The sequence below is a fragment of the Heloderma suspectum genome, chromosome 10 (assembly GCF_057233095.1).
Source record: "Heloderma suspectum isolate Gila_16-S chromosome 10, 16-S_ref, whole genome shotgun sequence".
Lineage (NCBI taxonomy): Eukaryota > Metazoa > Chordata > Lepidosauria > Squamata > Helodermatidae > Heloderma > Heloderma suspectum.
Window position 1 is genome coordinate 48,810,098 of NC_139467.1, and position 20,101 is coordinate 48,830,198.

Here is a 20,101-nt window from a genome sequence, read left to right on the forward strand (position 1 = left end):
GTTTACGTAGACAAAGACGTGCCAAAATAAGGAACACAAATGGCGGCGCCCATGGGCGCCACCATTCGCGTACGCGCTTTTCTTTTTTTTTTACTCAGCCGTGATAGGCTACATAAACATTTACGTAGCCTATCATGGCTGACTGCAGGGATGCAAACGGGCCTGGACGGCCAGGATTTGGTGGTGGAGGGATGGAGCACCTCCTCCCCCCGGCCAGAATTTCGGGGGGAGGGACGGAGCACCTCCCCCCCCACGAATCAATTTCGTCAAAAGGTAAGTGACTTTCATACATCCCTAGGTGGGATAGCTAATACTTTGGAAGACAGAAACAAAATTCAAAGTGATCTTGATAGACTGGAGCACTGGGCAGAAAGCAACAGAATGACATTTAATAGGGATAAATGCCGAGTTCTGCACCTAGGAAAGAGAAACCAAATGCACAGTTATAAGATGCAGGATACGTGGCTCAACAACACTACAAGCGAGAAGGATCTTGGCATTGTTGTAGATCACAAGCTGAATATGAGCCAATGACGTGATGTGGCTGCAAAAAAGGCAAATGCTCTTTTGGGCTGCCAACCTAGCAGTTCGAAAGCAAGAAATTGCAAGTAGATAAATAAGTACCACTTTGGCGGGAAGGGTGACAGCGTTCCGTGCACCTCTGTGTTCAGTCATGCCGGCCACATGCCCACGGAAGCGTCTTCGGACAGCGCTGGCTCTTCGGCTTAGAAATGGAGATGAGCACCACATCCTAGAGTCGGACATGACTGGTTGGGGAAACATTTACCTTTTTTTTAATAGAAGCATAGATTCCAAATCCCAGGAAGTACTATTTCCCCTCTACTCAGCACTGGTTAGGCCTAATCTAGAGTAGGGATGGCGGAGAATTTCTCCCCGAAACTTTGGGGGGCCAAGCGCCAACGTGTTCGGCCCCCCGAACAAGTTTCGGGGAGAAATTCTCCGCACCCCCCCACCCCCGCACCCCCCCCCCGGGACGGGACTTACCAACGCTATTTGCGTTGCCCTTATTTTCGCCGTAGTCTCCGTCAAGATTTACGTAGACTACAGCAACCAAATAAGGAACGCGAATGGCGGCTCCCTATGGGGGCCGCCATTAGCGTACGCTTTTTTTTTTTTTTTTAAGTCACCCGTGATAGGCTACGTGACGATTGACGTAGCCTATCATGGCTGACTTTGCAGATCTAGCCGTGATAGGCTACGTTAATCGTCACGTAGCCTATCACGGGGGCGTTTTTTAAAAAAAAAAAACTTTCGAGTTCGCGGCCGGGCGAGGCGGGAAGCCTCCTCCCCGGCCTGAATTTCGGCCGGGCGAGGCAGGAAGCCTCCCCCCCCGGCCTGAACTTCGCGGGGGGAGCAGCGAAGCGCCTCCCCCCCACCGCGAACAAGCTTCGACGACAGGTAAGTCACTTTCGTCCACCCCTAATCTAGAGTACTGTGTCCAGTTCTGGGCACCACACTTAAGTAGCCTATCACGGCTTGGCAGGGATGCAAATAGTGGCCAGGATAGTGGCTGCCATTTGCGGCCGCAACCCAGCCACAGCTGGGAGTCCGGCTGCAGCCAGCCCCAGCCAGCGGCTCTGCAACCTTGCCAAGGAGCAGAGCTGGCAGGGGAGGATTCCAGGGGGGAGGGATGGCTCGCCGGTACGTCATTTGTGTCCCTGCCTTTTGACATGATAGGTTATGTAGATACTTATATAGCCTATCACGGCTTGACAGTGGCGCAAATGGCGCCCACTATGACGGCCGCCATTTGCAGCCACAGCAGCCCGCAGTGGCCAGAATACGACCCAGAACCACTGCCACCGGAGCTGCCGGAGCCGCCACTGCCGCCGCTGCTGGAGCCAGGTAGGTCTGTTCCAGGGGGGATTTCGGGTGGTGCTGTTGGGGGTAGTCCGTTCTGCCATGGACTCCGGGGGGCCGGATTCTTTAGAAACCGGTCTCACTGGAGTCCGTGGTGGAATTTTCCAACATCCCTAGTCTGAGGTTGGAACGTTCTGCATGGATTGCCTGGGTCAGATACGCCAAGAATCCCAAGTCCCTTCCATTGTGTTCAGAACCATGGAGATCGTAATGAGGAAACCACATTGATGGGGATCTCAGTCATGGTAGTATTGTTTAGCTTTGGACTGTTCTGGAATTACATAGAGCCTATAGCTACCGACCATCAGCTATATGATTTCTGAAGACTGTAACCATTAAGCTTTTGCTGTGGGATTTCCTGCAATAAAGAAATCTCACTCATTTGGGTGCCCAGTGTCAGATTGCCTGAGCATGTGCACTGGGGGGGACAGGGAAACCTGACAGTCAGTTGGGTGAAACTTTTGAAAAGCAAGTAGCCAATGTTTCAGGGAAGCATGATGTAGTAGTAATGGGGGACTTCAATTTGCCTGAGATTTGTTGGGAGACAAATTCTGCAAAACATGGCCCCTCCAGGAAATTCCTGACTTGTGTGGCGGATAACTTCCTCCTACAGAAAGTAGAGGAAGGAACTAGAGGATCGGCTATCCTTGACTTGATCCTAACCAACAGAGATGACTTAGTGGATAAAGTAGCAGTTACAGGAACTCTGGGGGAAAGCGACCATGTTGTACTTGAGTTCTTGGTTCTAAGGGAAGCAAAAGCTGAGTGTAGCCAAACGCGTACCCTGGATTTTAGGAAAGCTGATTTTAATGAACTCAGAACAATGATCAGTAAGGTCCCATGGCAAGCGATGCTAACGAGAAAAGGAGTCCAAGATGGGTGGGAGCTTTTAAAAATGGAAATTCTCAAGGCACAATCACAATTCCAACAAGAAGAAAAGGTGGAAGACAACAGAAGAAGCCAATGTGGCTTCACAAAAAGCTTAGAGAAGTCCTGAAAACAAAAAAGGACACATATAGGAAGTGGAAGGAAGGCCAAGTAACAAAGGAAGAGTACAGGCAGGTAGCACAGAATTGCAGGGATGGTGTCAGGAAGGCGAAAGCTGAGAACGAGCTGAGGTTAGCGAGGGATGCTAAAGCAACAAGCAGGTTTCCTTCAGCTACGCGCGTAGTAAAAGGCAGAGGAAAGAAATGGTTGTTCAGCTATTAAATAAGGATGGAAAAATGATAACAGATGACAAAGAAAAGGCAGAAGTGCTCAATTCCTACTCTGGCTCAGTCTTCTCCCAAAAGAGGGTCTATGACCCCCCCCCTGGCAAAGGCAAAGTACAGGCTGAAGGGGCAGGATTGCAGCTTGAGATCGATAGGCATATGGTCAAGGAACACCTAATGACTTTGAATGAGTTCAAATCTCCAGGGCCAGATGAACTGCACCCTAGAGTAATAAAGGAACTGGCAGAAGAACTCTCAGAACCACTATTCTCTTTGAGAAATCATGGAGGACAGGGGAAGTGCCAGATGACTGGAGGAGGGCTAACGTTGTCCCTATCTTCAGAAAGGGTAGAAACGAGGAACCTGGGAACTACAGACCAGTCAGTCTGACATCAATCCCTGGGAAAATTCTGGAGCAGGTGATAAAGCAATCCATCTGGAAGCACCTTGACAACAATGCCGTGATTACTCAAAGCCATCATGGATTTGTCAAGAACAAATCCTGCCAGATGAATCTGATCTCATCTTTTGATCAGGCCACCTCCCTTGTGGACTGTGGGAATGCTGTGGACATCATATACCTCGACTTCAGCAGAGCTTTCGACAAAGTGCCCCATGATCTCCTGATGAGCAAACTAGCTCAACGTGGGCTAGATGAAACAACGATCCAGTGGATCCACAGTTGGCTACAGGATTGGACTCAAAGAGTGCTATTCCATGGGACATTCTCAAACTGGGGAGAGGTAACAAGCGGGCTACTGCAAGGCTCAGTCCTGGGCCCAGTGCTCTTCAACATTTTTATTAATGACTTGGAGGAGGAGGTGCAGGGAATGCTGATCCAATTTGCAGATGACACCAAATTGGGCGGGATAGCTAATACTTTGGAAGACAGAAACAACATTCAAAGTGATCTGGATAGACTGGAGTGGAGCGCTGGGCAGAAAACAACAGAATGACATCTAATAGGGATAAATGCCAAGTTCTGCACCTAGGAAAAAGAAACCAAATGCACAGTTAAAAGATGGGAGATATGTGGCTCAACAACACTACAAGCAAGAAGGATCTTGGCATTGTTGTAGATCACAAGCGGAATATGAGCCAACAATGGGATGTGGCTGCAAAAAAGGCCAATGCTATTTTGGGCTGCATTAATAGAAGCATGGCTTCCAAATCCTGAGAAGTACTAGTTCCCCTCTACTCAGCACTGGTTAGGCCTCATCTGGAGTACTGTGTCCAGTTCTGGGCACCACACTTTAAGAAGGATGCAGACAAGCTGGAGAGGATTCAGAGGAGGGCAACAAAGATGATCAGGGGACTGGAAACAAAGCCCTATGGAGAGAGATGGAAAGAACTGGGCATGTTTAGCTTGGAGAAGAGAAGACTGAGGGGAGATAGGATAGCACTCTTCAAGCACTTGAAAGGTTGTCACAGAGAAGAAGGCCAGGATCTCTTCTCGATCATCCCAGAGTGCAGGACACGGAATAATGGGCTCAAGTGACAGGAAGCCAGATTCCGGCTGAACATCAGGAAAACCTCCTGACTGTCAGAGCAACACGACAATGGAACCAATGACCTGGGGCGGTGGTGGGCTCTCCCACACTGGAGGCCTTCAAGACGAGGCTGGACAGCCATTTGTCAGGGATGCTCTGACTTGGATTCCTGCACTGAGCAGGGGGTTGGACTCGATGGCCTTGTAGGCCCCTTCCAACCCTACCATTCTATGATTCTATGATTCAGTTCCATAAACCCTAACCAGCTAGTTCTCTTAGCTTTTGCTTGCAGATATCATGTTTCTACAAGTGATTCTTTACATTTCCCCACATTCCATATTGTGATGCAACTGATAGTTTAAGAGAGGGAGAACTACTGCATTTATATTTCTGTTTACGTATTTTCTATGTATGCACTTCTCCCTCCTCCTGAGACATTCTTGTGGACCCAGCAAGGATCAGACCCTAAAATGAATTCAGCCAAAGGAGCTTTGCAGAGGTAGAGTTGGTGGGGTTGGCTCTCTCAAGCTGTTGCTGTGATCAAGCGAGGGGTGCAAGAAGCCTCGCTTCGAATTATTGATTGTCACTCCAGAAAGCTGAAAAGGGAACAAGCAAGGACACCAAGTATTTAGTGTGTTGCTTCTCATTTGCATATGATCTTTTTGACCAATGTCGGTGGCTTCATGTTATGTGTGTCATGTGTGCACCCAGCCACGCTCCTTTTTTTTTTTTAAACCAGCACCCAAAACACAACTTATTCCTAATGGGGAAAATGGACCCCTCCCTCTCAGCCCCAGCTATCAAACCTGTTTCAACAGATTGCACAATCTGTATTGGCCAAGTATTGTGGGGACCTATTAGCTATTGCTCATGATATCGCTGAACCATTTTATGAAACTGTTGAATTAACTTGTTAATTTTTAGACTTCCTCTAATGCTAGGGCTCCTCTCTGTACCACACTCACAGGGCCCTTTGCCTGTTCATCGTTGTTTTGGCTTGAAATGCCAGCAGTGCCGCTCTCTGCTGTGGAGTGATGCCGCTTCATTGTGAGCCCATTCTCTGAGCTTCACCACGCCATGCGAAAGTCCTGCGTTGTTACCAGGGCTCCTGCTTCCAGATTCTTTGTGGGCTTGACCCCTTTCATGCAGGGTGGACATGTGCTTTCTCGCAGGTGGATCGCGTGGTGCGGCGCTGGGCCTTCCTGCCTCCAGGACAAGGGGCCTGCAGCACAGTATGATGGATGGTCGGCATGCCTGCTGTCGCCCCATGCGGGACACGTGCAGCATGGACGGGTCTTGAGAAGGCAGCACCCCGGGGGTGGGAGAGGCACGTTTTCTATATGTTATACAGCCACTAGTTGACACTGCCAACATATTGGATTATCTCCATGCCGTTTCAAAGCAGGATAAATGAGGAAAAGCACGTGAGGTGTCCTGGACATTGACGGTGTCATCCGAAGGGCCTGCACACTTTTGTGAGGGGCCAGTCACGAACGTGCACTGAACTTCTCATGTAAAGAAGCTCCCGTCTCTTTCATTCCAACCTTCACCTGTAGCCCCTTGGGGGCTAAGTAGGGGTATACAAAACCCCACTTACCTGGCTCCGCCGGGTTCCGCAGGTGGGGGAGGTGATCCGTTCCTCCCCCCAGGAATCCTGTCAGGCCGCGGAGCTGCCAGCCGGGCCAACCTGCAGCAGGGCCTCCAGCCACTGCTGGGCTGTTGTTGTTGTTCAGTCATGTCCGACTCTTCGTGACCCCATGGACCATGGCCTTCCTGTCCTGTGCCCTCTCCTGGAGCGTGCTCAAGTCCATATTCATTGCATCAGTGATGCTATCTAGCCATCTCATCCTCTGCCGTCCCCTTCTCCTTTTGCCTTCAGTCTTTCCCAGCATCAGGGTCTTTTCCAGAGAGTTTTCTCTTCGCATTAGGTGGCCAAAATATTGGAGCTTCAGCTTCAGTATCTGTCCTTCCAATGAGCACTCAGGGTTGATTTCCTTAAGGATGGACTGATTTGACCTCCTTGCAGTCCAGGGGACTCGTAAGAGTCTTCTCCAGCACCACAGTTCGAAAGCATCAATTCTTCGGCGCTCAGCCTTCCTTATAGTCCAGCTCTCACAGCCATACGTTGCTACTGGGAAAACCATAGCTTTGATTAGACGGACCTTTGTCGGCAAGGTGATGTCTCTGCTTCTTACTATGCTGTCTAGGTTTGCCATAGCTTTCCTCCCAAGGAGCAAGCGTCTTTTAATTTCATGGCTACAGTCACCGTCTGCAGTGATCTTGGAGCCCAAGAAACTAAAATCTGTCACTGCTCCCATTTCTTCCCCTTCTATATGCCAGGAAGTGATGGGGCTAGATGCCATGATCTTCGTTTTCTTAATGTTGAGTTTCAAACCAGCTTTTGCACTCTCCACTTTCACCCTCAACAAGAGGCTCTTTAGATCCTCTTCGCTTTCTGCCATTAGGGTGGTATCGTCTGAATATCTGAGGTTGTTGATAATTCTCCCAGCAATCTTAATTCCGACCTGTGATTCATCCAACCCGGCGTTTCTCATGATGTACTCTGCATATAAGTTAAATAAGCAGTGCGACTTGTCGTACTCCGTTCCCAATTTTGAACCAATCGGTTGTTCTTCTTTACCCTCGTACAGGTTTCTCAGGAGACAGGTAAGGTGGTCTGGTAGTCCCACCTCTTTCAGAATTTGCCACAGTTTGTTGTGATCCACACAATCAAAGGCTTTAGCGTAGTCAATGAAGCAGAAATAGATGTTTTTCTGGAATTCTCTTGCTTTCTCCATGATCCAGCGAAAGCTGGTGATTTGATCTCTAGTTCCTCTGCCTCTTCGAAACCCAGCTTGTACTTCCGGTAGTTCTTGGTTCACATACTGCTGAAGCCTAGCTTGTAGGATTTTGAGCATCACCTTGCTGGCATGTGAAATGAGCGCAATTGTGCGGTAGTTTGAACACTCTTTGGCGTTGCCCTTCTTTGGAATTGGAATGTAAACTGACCTTTTCCAGTCTTGTGGCCACTGCTGAGTGTTCCAAATGTGCTGGCATATTGAGTGCAGCACTTTCACAGCATCATCTTTTAGGATTTTAAATAGCTCAGCTGGAATACTGTCATCTCCGCTAGCTTTGTTGTTAGTAATGCTTCCTAAGGCCCACTTGACTTCACTCTCGAGGATGTCTGGCTCAAGTTCAGTGAGCGCACTATCATGGCTATCAGGGACATTCAGATCTTTCCTGTATAGTTATTCTGTGTATTCTTTCCACCTCTTCTTACTCTCATCTGCTTCAGTTAGGTCCCTGCCTTCTTTGTCCTTTATCATGCCTGTCTTTGCACAAAACATTCCCTTGAGATCTCCGATTTTCTTGAAGAGATCTCTAGTCTTTCCCATTCTGTTGTTTTCCTCGATTTCTTTGCATTGTTCATTTAAGAAGGCCTTCTTGTCTCTCCTTGCTATTCTCTGGAACTCTGCATTCAGTTGGATATATCTTCCCCTTTCTCCCTTGCTTTTCGCTTCCCTTCTTTCGTGAGCTACTTGTAAAGCCTCATCAGACAGCCACTTTGCTTTCTTGCATTTCTTTTTCTTTGGGATGGATTTCGTTGCTGCCTCCTGAACAATGTTACGGACCTCCGTCCATAGTTCCTCAGGCACTCTGTCTATCAGGTCTAATCCCTGAAATCTATTCCTCACCTCCACTGTATATTCATCAGGGATATGCTTTAGGTCATACCTGAATGGTTTAGTGGTTTTCCCTACGTTCTTCAATTTAAGCCGAAATTTTGCAAGAAGCAGCTCATGATCTGAGCCACAGTCAGCTCCAGGTCTTGTTTTGACTGACTGTATAGAGCTTCTCCATCTTTGGCTGCAAAGGACGTAATCGATCTGATTTTGATATTGACCATCTGGCGATGTCCATGTGTAGAGTCGCCTCTTGTGCTGTTGGAAAAGAGAGTTTGCTAAGATCAGCGTGTTCTCTTGGCAAAACTCTACTAGCCTTTGTCCTGCTTCATTTTGTATACCAAGGCCATGCTTGCCTGTTATCCCAGTGATTTCTTGACTTCCTACTTTAGCATTCCAATCCCCTATGATGAAGGGGACATCTTTTTTTGGTGTTAGTTCTAGAAGGTGTTGTAGGTCTTCATAGAACCGATCAACCTCAGCTTCTTCAGTTTCAGTGGTTGGGGCATAGACTTGAATTACTGTGATGTTGAATGGTTTGCCTTGGATTCATACTGAGATCATTCTATCATTTTTGAGATTGTACCCCAGTACTGCTTTTCCTACCCTTTTGTTGACTATGACTCCATTTCTTCTATGGGATTCTTGCCCACAGTAGTAGATATGATGGTCACCTGAATTAAATTCACCCATGCTTGTCCATTTTAGTTCACTGATTCCCAAGATGTCGATGTTCCATCTTGCCATCTCATGTTTGACCACCTCCAGCTTACCTTGATTCATTGATCTGACATTCCAGGTTCCTAAACAATATTGTTCTTTACAGCATCGGACTTTCTTTTCACCACCAGACACATCCACAGCTGAGTGTCCTTTCGGCTTTGGCCCAGCCGCTTCACTCTTTCTGGCGCTACTTGGAAATACCCTCTGCTCTTCCCCAGTAGTATATTGGACACCTTCCGACCTGAGGGGCTCATCTTCCGGCGTCATCTCTTTTAGCCTTGTGATACGTTCCATGGGGTTTTCTTGGCAAGAATACTGGAGTGGGTTGCCATTTCCTTCTCCAGTGGACCACATTTTGTCAGAACTCTTTGCCATGACCTGTCCGTCTTGGGTGGCCCTGCACGGCATAGCTAATGGCTTCACTGAGTTACGCAAGCCCCTTCGCCACAACAAGGCAGTGATCCATGAAGGAGGCTGCCGGGCTGGTGCGGACACAAATAGCTTCCTGCGTAGGGGACGCCATTTGCGTCCTGCTTTAGCTGTGATAGGCTATGTAAATATATACGTAGCCTATCACGGGCCGGCCTAGGGACGCAAATGGTGGCCGCTATGTTGGCCGCCATTTGCAGCTGCAGCAGCCCGGCAGTGGCCAGAGCCGCCACTACCACCGCCACCACCACCACCTCCGGAGCCGCAGCTAGGTAGGCTCCGTTTTGTGAGGCTTTCGCGGGGTGGTAGGGCGGGGGGTCCTTTCCGCCACAGATTCCAGGGGGCTGAATTCACTGGAATTTGGCCCCCCTGGGATCTGTGGCGGAATTCTCTAACACCCCTAGGGCTAGGCTGCTTTATTTATTAGTACCCCAGGGCGTACAGATCTCCTTTTAAAATGCAAATGTGGTGGGAACCCTGAATCCCACCTGCATCACAGGGCATCACATGCATTCCAATGAAAAAGAAGTACTTCCTCCTTCCTCTGGAAAAGGTTCTCATTAATTGTGCCTCTAGATTCCCAAAGGAGGCTTATTGGGAAGGGGAGATTTCCTTTGCAAGGTGGAGAGGGGGTTTACACAGCTGAGATGTCAGCAGTCACAAGAACAAGCAATCACACATCCATCCATTCAATTCTGCTGCTTGGCTCCTGCCAATAGAATTGCAACAAGGACTCCTTGCTCATTCAAACCCTGCTTTCACTAAATCCAGAGGATGATGATTTGGAAAAAAGCAACTTAAGCTCAGAAAGCTCCAGAAGCAAAGAAGAGTCCTTGATATCAGGCAAGGCAAATGAGATGGGTTTGGGTCAACTGCTTATTCGCCTGCATCACAATGACCCAGGGTCGATGACAAAACAAAAAGCAAAGAACAGGCAGGCAGTGAGGGAAGGTTATCATTCTTAGCAGGGATATTAGAGTAACTGAAACATACAAACGGAACAGCTGCCTCAAGGACTCATGTGTTGGGTAAGAAGCAACTGAGCCCCCCCCTCCATCTGTGGACAAAGGATAGGCAACCAAGAGCATGCACTGAACAGGTGTGAAAGAGGATGTACCACATGGACATTACGTTCTGCTAGTCCCATCTCTAGAGCAGGAGAAGGTACTGGAGATGGTACTGGAAAGGGTATCACAACCATCCCCACCCTTCCAAAATATTAAACAGGGCAGATCTCTGAGCAAATAATGTTAAAATATGGATTTCCAGACCAGAACTATCAAGGCTTTGACTTAGCACGTCAAGGGGCCATGCAATGGCTTGACCTCTAAGATACTGCACTTTATGCTGTAATAAAACTTGCTCAGAGCGCCATGCCACTCACCCAGGGGACTGGCTCTGTGCCTTCGCACTTTTCCTCACAAGTCCGGTGCCAGAAGCGGGCTTATGCGTTGGGTGCCTGGCCAGAGGGAGCCAGGCACAGGACGGAGCTTCCATCACCTTCTGTGGTCTCAGACACAAGAGGCTGAACCATCACCATCTGTATGGGATTCTGTGATGATTAATTAGCCAACATGAGAGTGTTACAAGCTACTGAAAAAATGCTCCTCGGATTTGCCCCTCTGCTCTCCTAAACTCCTAAAGCAAGGAACATTTTTTGTGAAACGCCTAGAGAGCTCCAGCTATGGGGTGGCACAGAAATATAATAGACAAAATGAGATGAGATATGCAAATGGAGCGGGAGCAGGAGCAGTGGTTTCCAGGGGAGCAATGTTACAGGGGGAAAGGGTTGAAAACCAGGGATGTGTAACAGATTCGAACAAATTCTGAACCCCCAGCAGAAATGGGCAGCTTCGCTCCAGTTCTGTTGGCTCCCAAGTCAAACTGGGGTTCCCTACGAAGCCAAGAGATCTAACCATTGTTCAGAATGAGGTTTCATCATCAATTCATGTTTTGGAGACAATACATATGTTTGCTTCATGTCTCCCAAAATAAATACAAAATAGCTTCTTATTTGGTTTTGATTCTCTAAATGTTGCAGGTGCAGGGGGAGGGAGATGGGGAAGGAATGTGGTTGGATGACTGACATGTCCACCTTCTGATCCTAGGACCTGTTTTGGCAGCGGTTCCAGACAATGTGCTTTGAAGGGAGGGATTGGTTCCATTGTGTCTTTCATTAAAAATCTTGAGGGCTTCTTGCATCTCTCAGTCTTGCTGCAGGGCAATTTAGTGAAAGGAACTTGGTTAATTTGTTTGTTTTTAATATTACTGGGCAAGGTGGGGTGGGGTGGGGTGGCTTGCTTTTGGCTTAAGGCTTGGCCTCAACTTTTAGGGATGTACGAAAGTCACTTACCTTGAACGAAATTTGATTCGCGGTGGGGGGGAGGCGCTCCGTCCCTCCCCCCGAAATTCTGGCGGGGGGGAGGCGCTCCATCCCTCCACCCCTGAATCCTGGCCGGCCAGGACCGCAAAGGGCAGCGGCCATGGCCACCGCCGTTTGCGTCCCTGCAGTCAGCTGTGATAGGCTACATAAATGTTTACGTAGCCTATCATGGCTGAGTAAAAAAAAAACCTGCACATATGCAAGTGGCGGCGCCCATGGGCGCCGCCATTTGCGTTCCTTATTTTGGCATGTCTAGTCTACGTAAACATTTACGTAGACTACGGCGAAAATAAGGGGAACGCAAATAGCGTAGATGCTACACTATTTGCGTTCCCCTTATTTTTGCCGTAGTCTACGTAAATGTTTACGTAGACTAGACGTGCCAGAATAAGGAACGCAAATGGCAGCGCCCATGGGTGCCGCCATTTGCATACGCACGGTTTTTTTTTTTTTTACTTAGCCGTGATAGGCTACGTAAACATTTATGTAGCCTATCATGGTATTTTTTGAAAATCTAGCCTATCACGTTTTTTTTTTTAACTGGAAATGGCGGTGGCGGCAGCTGGTCGGAAGACCGGCCGCCGCCACCGCCGCACAGCCGCTGCACTGCCGCCGGAGCCGCCGCCACCAGGAAGATTCGCCCAAGGTAAGTCCCATCCGGGGGGGGCGGGGGGGCAGACCGTTTCGCCACCAATTTGGGGGGGGCGAATGCGCTGGCATTCGGCCTCCCCGAGATTCGTGGTGAAATTCTCTGACATCCCTACATCACAGTGATCCAAATATACGCCCCAACCACAGATGCTGAAGAAGCAGAAGTAGATCAGTTCTATGAGGATCTGCAGCACCTACTGGATAGTATGCCAAAAAAAGATGTTATTTTCATTACAGGGGACTGGAATGCTAAGGTGGGTAGTCAAATGACACCTGGAATTACAGGCAAGCATGGTCTGGGAGAACAAAATGAAGCAGGACATAGGCTGATAGAATTTTGCCAAGACAACTCACTGTGTATAACATACACTCTCTTCCAACAACCTAAGAGACGACTTTATACATGGACTTCACCAGACGGTCGACACCGAAATCAGATTGACTACATAGATGGTGGCGGACATCTATGCAGTTGGTAAAAACAAGACCTGGAGCTGATTGTAGTTCAGATCATGAACTTCTTATTGCACAATTTAGAATCAGACTGAAGAGAATAGGGAAGACCCACAGATCAGTTAGATATGAGCTCACGAATATTCCTAATGAATATGCAGTGGAGGTGAAGAATAGATTTAAGGGACTAGATTTAGTAGATAGGGTCCCAGAAGAACTATGGACAGAAGTTCGCAACATTGTTCAGGAGGCGGCTGGCAACAAAAAACGTCGCAAAGAAAAAGAAAACCAAGAAGGCAAGATGGCTGTCTGCTGAGACGCTGGAAGCAGCCCAAGAAAGAAGGAAAGCAAAAGGCAACAGTGATAGGGGGAGATATGCCCAATTAAATGCAAAATTCCAGAGGTTAGCCAGAAGAGAGAAGGAATTATTTTTAAACAAGCAATGCGCGGAAGCTGAAGAAGATAATAGAGTAGGAAGGACAAGAGACCTCTTCCAGAAAATCAGAAACATTGGAGGTAAATTCCAGGCAAAAATGGGCATGATCAAAAACAAAGATGGCAAGGACCTAACAGAAGCAGAAGAGATCAAGAAAAGGAGGCAAGAATATACGGAAGATCTGTATGGGAAGGATAATAATATCGGGGATAGATTTGACGGTGTGGTCAGTGAGCTAGAGCCAGACATCCTGAAGAGTGAGGTTGAATGGGCCTTAAGAAGCATTGCTAATAACAAGGCAGCAGGAGATGATGGTATCCCAGCTGAACTGTTTAAAATCTTGCAAGATGATGCTGTCAAGGTGATTCATGCCATATGCCAGCAAATTTGGAAAACGCAAGAATGGCCAACAGATTGGAAAAAATCAACCTATATCCTCATACCAAAAAAGGGAAGCACTAAAGAATGTTCAAACTATCCAACAGCGGCACTTATTTCACATGCCAGTAAGGTAATGCCCAAGATCTTACAAGGTAGACTCCAGCAGTTCATGGAACGAGAATTGCCAGATGTACAAGCTGGGTTTAGAAAAGGCAGAGGAACTAGAGACCAAATTGCCAATATCCGCTGGATAATGGAGAAAGCCAGGGAGTTTCAGAAAAACATCTATTTCTGTTTTATTGACTATTCTAAAGCCTTTGACTGTGTGGATCATAACAAATTGTGGCAAGTTCTTGGTGGGATGGGGATACCAAGTCATCTTGTCTGCCTCCTGAGGAATCTGTATAATGACCAAGTAGCAACGGTAAGAACAGACCATGGAACAACGGACTGGTTTAAGATTGGGACAGGAGTACAGCAGGGTTGTATACTCTCACTCTACCTATTGAACCTGTATGCAGAACACATCATGCAACGTGCTGGGCTTGATGAATCCAAGGCTGGAGTTAAAATTGCTGGAAGAAACATTAACAATCTCTGATATGCAGATGATACCACTTTGATGGCTGAAAGCGAGGAGGAGCTGAGGAATCTCATGACGACGGTGAAAGAAGAAAGTGCAAAAGCTGGGTTGCAGTTAAACCTCAAAAAAACCAAGATTATGGCAACCAGCTTGATTGATAACTGGCAAATAGAGGGAGAAAATGTGGAGGCAGTGACAGACTTTGTCTTTCTAGGCTCAAAGATTACTGCAGACGCTGACTGCAGCCAGGAAATCAGAAGACGTTTACCTCTTGGGAGGACAGCAATGACAAATCTTGATAAAATAGTGAAGAGCAGAGACATCACACTGACAACAAAGGTCCGCATAGTTCAAGCAATGGTGTTCCCCGTCGTAACCTATGGCTGCGAGAGCTGGACCATAAGGAAGGCTAGCGAAGGCCCGCCGAAGGAAGATAGATGCATTTGAACTGTGGTGCTGGAGGAAAATTCTGAGAGTGCCTTGGACTGCAAGAAGAACAAACCAGTCCATACTCCAGGAAATAAAGCCAGACTGCTCACTTGAGGGAAGGATATGAAAGGCAAAACTGAAGTACTTTGGCCACATAATGAGAAGACAGGATACCCTGGAGAAGATGCTGTTGCTAGGGAAAGTGGAAGGCAAAAGGAAGAGGGGCCGACCAAGGGCAAAGTGGATGGATGATATTCTGGAGGTGACGGACTCGACCTTGGGGAAGCTGGGGGTGGCGACGGCCGACAGGAAGCTCTGGTGTGGGCTGGTCCATGAAGTCACGAAGACTCGGAAGTGACTGACCGAGTAAACAACAACATTAAAAACACACAAACACACAATATACACAAGACAAGATATCTCTAAAACAACTTCAAGCAAGCAATCTCAAGCAATCAACCATAACCATGAGACAATCAAGGATCGATTAAAACTCATCATATGCTGCCAAATGCCTGGGAGAAGAGAAAGGTCTTGACTTTAATATAGGGGCACAATGGTACTCATTAGAGGATGATACTAGAGGAGGGTCTGGTCCCTGTGACTGAAGATGTTGTGGCTTTTGTCAAGACCCACAACCAATCAGAAATTATTGATTTGTTGTTGTTGTTGTTGTCTGAGCTCTGAGAAACGAGCAATCTCAGTTTCTGAGATAAAGCCAAATGATGAGGCTTACAGGAAGCCAGATTCCATCCGAACATCAGGAAACACTTCCTGACTGTTAGAGCAATACGAGAATGGAACCAGTGACCTAGGGAGGCGGTGGGCTCTCCCACACTGGAGGCGTTCAAGATGAGGCTGGACAGCTACCTGTCAGGGATGCTCTGACTTGGATTCCTGCATTGAGCAGGGGGTTGGACTTGATGGCCTTGTAGGCCCCTTCCAACCCTACTATTCCATGATTCTATGATTCTATGATTCTATGAGGAGATCCTAAACTAGTCTCTGGGCCCTCAATTTATAATGAAGGCTATGGAGTGGGAAAACCCAGAGAAACCTACACAGCTAGGTGTAGTCTAGCTGTGGAACTGGCCTCTGAGGAGGATGCTACTGTAGAGTCTAGACTCCAGAGCTACTGCTCTGAAACCCCTCAGGAAAGCTCTAAAAGCCGCAATATATTGTTTCCCTCAAGTGGCTTTATTGGTGAGAATTGTGACCCATTTCTCTTGCAACCAACTATTTATCCAACTCCTGCTGATGATAAGGACCCTGACTTATATTCAGTAACTAATCTGCTCAATAGCCAACATGAGCTGATCAGGAGCTTGTTTATTGTCTGGCAGATGATATTTCTCAAATAAAGAAGTTCCTGTCTGTGTGTAAGGAGTTTCTGACAACTTTTAATAGATCTTGCACTGTCTAAAGTAAGAAGGGAAGGTAAAACCAGTTCTGGTGAAATTGAAACTAAGGACCCTGGTGCTACAACTGTAAGTGAGCTCTCTGCCCAAGTTAACCCAATTGGGAAAGATGGCAAAAATCCTAGTAGAAGAAAGAGAGATAAAAATGCAACGGATGTGGTCAGTAAGAAATCTAAGTATAAAAATATCAAGACCCCAACTTGCACTGAAAAGAAATCTAAAAACATAAAAGTCACAGTTCATTTCAAAAGCCCACCCAACATGAATTTTAATAGACTTTTCAAGCTATTGGAAGAAAGGGATAGGAAGCAGAAGATATGTCCTATGAGTCCTAGAAATAAAGTGAAGAAAGATACCCTCAATAGAGTATGTTTGGCACTGAAGCCAAGCACTCCCTGTCCCTGCCAACAGAGTACCACTGAAGTGTGAGATGCACTACAGGACTCTTGCTCAGTCTTACAGCTCTCAGACAAGGTAACATCCCCTCTCCGGGTGCCACTGGAGGCAGAACTCATTTGGAAGTACGCCTTGGTGTTTACAGTCAATGAAACAGAATGTGATGTTCACCAGCTATCCAAAGCCAAAGGGTGTGCTGACCCCGTCAGAGTGCCCTTTGCAGCTCACAACGGCTCCTTCTGGGACACAGGTAGACCCACATTCTGTCCAAAAGGTAGACCACCACTTTTATGGCTATAACTCTGCTTGAGCTATTATAACTTTTGGGTCACCTAGCATAGCTGCTGGAATATCTAGTGGGGAAGAGGCATGCTACAAGACAGGAATGAGAGTAAGTAGGTGTTTGAAGGATGTATCTCCAGCTCTTTCCCTGGGAATCCTGAGGAGAGGGAAGGGATGTTTCTCTACCTCTTCCCGTACAGATCCAATGATAGGGAAACTGATTGAGCTGAGTGTGATTAATGGCTCTTTTTCTATTTCTAATAGGGCTGTGCATCAGTTTGGCCCGAGGCGCAAACCCCAAGTCAAAGTGGGCCACTTCGGGTCACTTTGTGCCCCTTCCAAGGAAAAGCAGAAGGGGCGCGAAGCGACCCGGCATGGGTCAGGGGCTCACTGAAGCACTAGGAATGCCTAGAAATACTAATTGTATTGAAAAAGCTCTGATAGATAAGTCTTAACGCCATTGCTGAGGCATTTCTTTCTCATCAGAAGAATAAAATTTAATTGCAAGTTACGGTGCTCTCCCAGTGCAGGAACAGCACAAGATTCTGTTGAGACTCTCTACTCTAAAAGAGCTTTTAATGAATAAGTGAATAATATTTTCAACTACTGTTCATATTTTTGAATGATTTTAATTTTTTTCTCAGTTTCTATGCAATAAGAACTATTTTGATGATGTCTGAAGTGGTTAGTCCTAAATGTAAATGAAGGATGCATTTGTTATACCATTTATGGTATATAAATTTAGTCACTGTTTGTAAATTTGGCAAGATGTGTTTGGGAGGAGGGGCAAATAATTTGTGTTTGTGTTTTCAATGTTCAATGTGGCTTTATGGAACATGCACTGCAGTGCTTCCGCTCCTGCTTGGATGGCCGACTCCAGAAGGTGGTGCTGGGGGATTACTGCTCTGTGCCGTGGCAATTGAGCCGTGGGGTTCCGCAGGGCTCTGTTTTATCCCCCATGCTGTTTAACATCCACATGAAACCGCTGGGGGAGGTTATCCGGAGGTGTGGGCTGAGGTGCCATCAATATGTGGATGACACCCAGCTCCACCTCTCTTTCTCATCAAACCCAGGAGAGGCAGTGGCTGTTCTGAATCAGGGCCTGGGCATGGCAATGGACTGGATGAGGGCCAATAAACTGAAACTCAATCCAGACAAGACGGAGGTGCTGTTAGTGGGTGGTTCGTCTGCCTGGCTAGGTGATATTCAAGCTGTTCTGGAGGGGGTTGCGCTCCCCCTAAAGGGTCACGTTCGTAGTTTGGGGTGCTCTTGGACCCAGAACTGTCACTTGAGGCACAGGTGAACTCAGTGGCACGGAGCACTTTTTATCAGCTTAGGCTGGTATACCAACTACGCCCTGATCTGGACAGAGATAGCCTAGCTACAGTTACCCATGCTCTGATAACTTTTCTTCTGGATTACTGCAGTGCGTTATACATGGGGCTGCCTTGAAAACGGTCCGGAAACTTCAGCTGGTCCAAAATAGGGCAGCAAGATTGTTAACAGGGACTGGCCAACGAGCCATTTGCGTCCGTGCTTTTCATTCATACAATAGGCTACGCAAATATTTGCGTAGCCTATCACGTGAAAAAACAGGGCCGCAAATGGCATCCAGGACACCTTTTGCATCCTTGTTTTATGTGGTCCCAGCATGGCAGCTGTATTGCTGGTAATCCGGAGCCGGAGGATCCGGCCGAAGAGGATTCCGCAGGGAGTTCCGTTCCGCCACAGACTCCGGGGGGCTGGATTCTTTGGAATCCAGCCTCATTAGAGTCCATGGCAGAATTCTCTGCCATCCCTAATTGGAAATCTATTTTTACTACATTGACTAATTTTGGTTTTCCTATGGAATTTTTGAAATGGGTTAAAATTTTATACTCAGCTCCTAGAGTGAGAGTAACAACTAATGGTTTATTTTCAGGTGTTTTTTTTTACTTGGGCAGGGCACCAGAAAAGGTTGTCCACTTTCCCCATTGATATTCAACCTATGTTTGGAAGGCCTGGTGTGTGCTCTTATAGTAGTATTCATGGATTTGTCAATTTTGGTTTAGAATTTAAAATTAACTTTTATGCAGATGATCTTTTGTTGTTTATCTCGAGACTCCAGCTGTCAGTTCCAGCTTTCATGAAACTGATTAATATCTTTGGTGAATTGTCCGGCTATTCAATTAATTGGTCAAAGTTGGAAATAATGCTGATTGGAGATAGGGTATACTGACTCTAGTGTATTAGCCAAGTGGCAATTTCGATGGTGCCCAGAGTTTATTACATATTTGTGAATAATTATCCCTAGGGATATATCTCAAATGATTCTGTTAAATTTAAATAAGTTGATGAATGATATTTCATGAGATATAGATAGATGGGCATCTTTAAAGTGGAATTGATGGGGTAAGGTGAATATACTTAAGATGAATACCATATCTTGAATTATCTATGTTATACGTAGGATCCCTATACTTATACCTGGAAAATATTTCCAAAAATGTCATGCTTTGTTTCATAATTTTTTTTGGGGTTCCTTTCCATGAAAAATATCTTTGAAAAGGATGCAACTTCCAATTAATGAAGGTGGGTTCAGTTTTCCGGATCTAGCTATGTATCATCAGGCCTATTTGCTGCCTCTACTATATTTGGGTCTTTTCCACTCAGGTTTGATTTTCCACCTTGGTCAGTGTTGGAATCTTCTTGTCTGGAGCCTCTCTTTAAATGGATGGCATTAGTTTCTCGGCATACTAAGGTGGTCAGAGCTCCTTCCACAATTTTGGCAGTTAGAGAAGTGTGGCATATAATGTTATGTCAATTACAGTTTGATCCATTTTCCCATGCTAAATTGACTTTATGGGGAAATCCAGATTTAAGAATTGGCAAGAAAATGGTTTTATGGTGGACCTGGGCAGATAAAATGATTTTACCCTGGATCAAATAGTGGGGGTCGATGATTAGTTTTTCTTATTTTCAACTCTGCGAGATCAATTTGATCAATTTGGCATGTATAACCGAGACATGGGTGGGTGAGCAGGGAGGAGTTAGCTTCTCCCAGCTCTGCCCACCGGGGTGCTTGGTTCACCATCAGGGAAGACCTGAGGGCTGGGGAGGGGGGGTTGCTGTGGTCTATAGGAATTCCATCTCCCCCTGCAGGCTCCCTGTCCATGTGACTACAGGTCTGGAGTGTTTGCACCTTGTGTTGGGCCAGCGGGACAGATTGGGGGCTCTGCTGGTGTACCGCCCACCCTTCTGCTCAACAGACTCCCTATCTGAGCTGACGG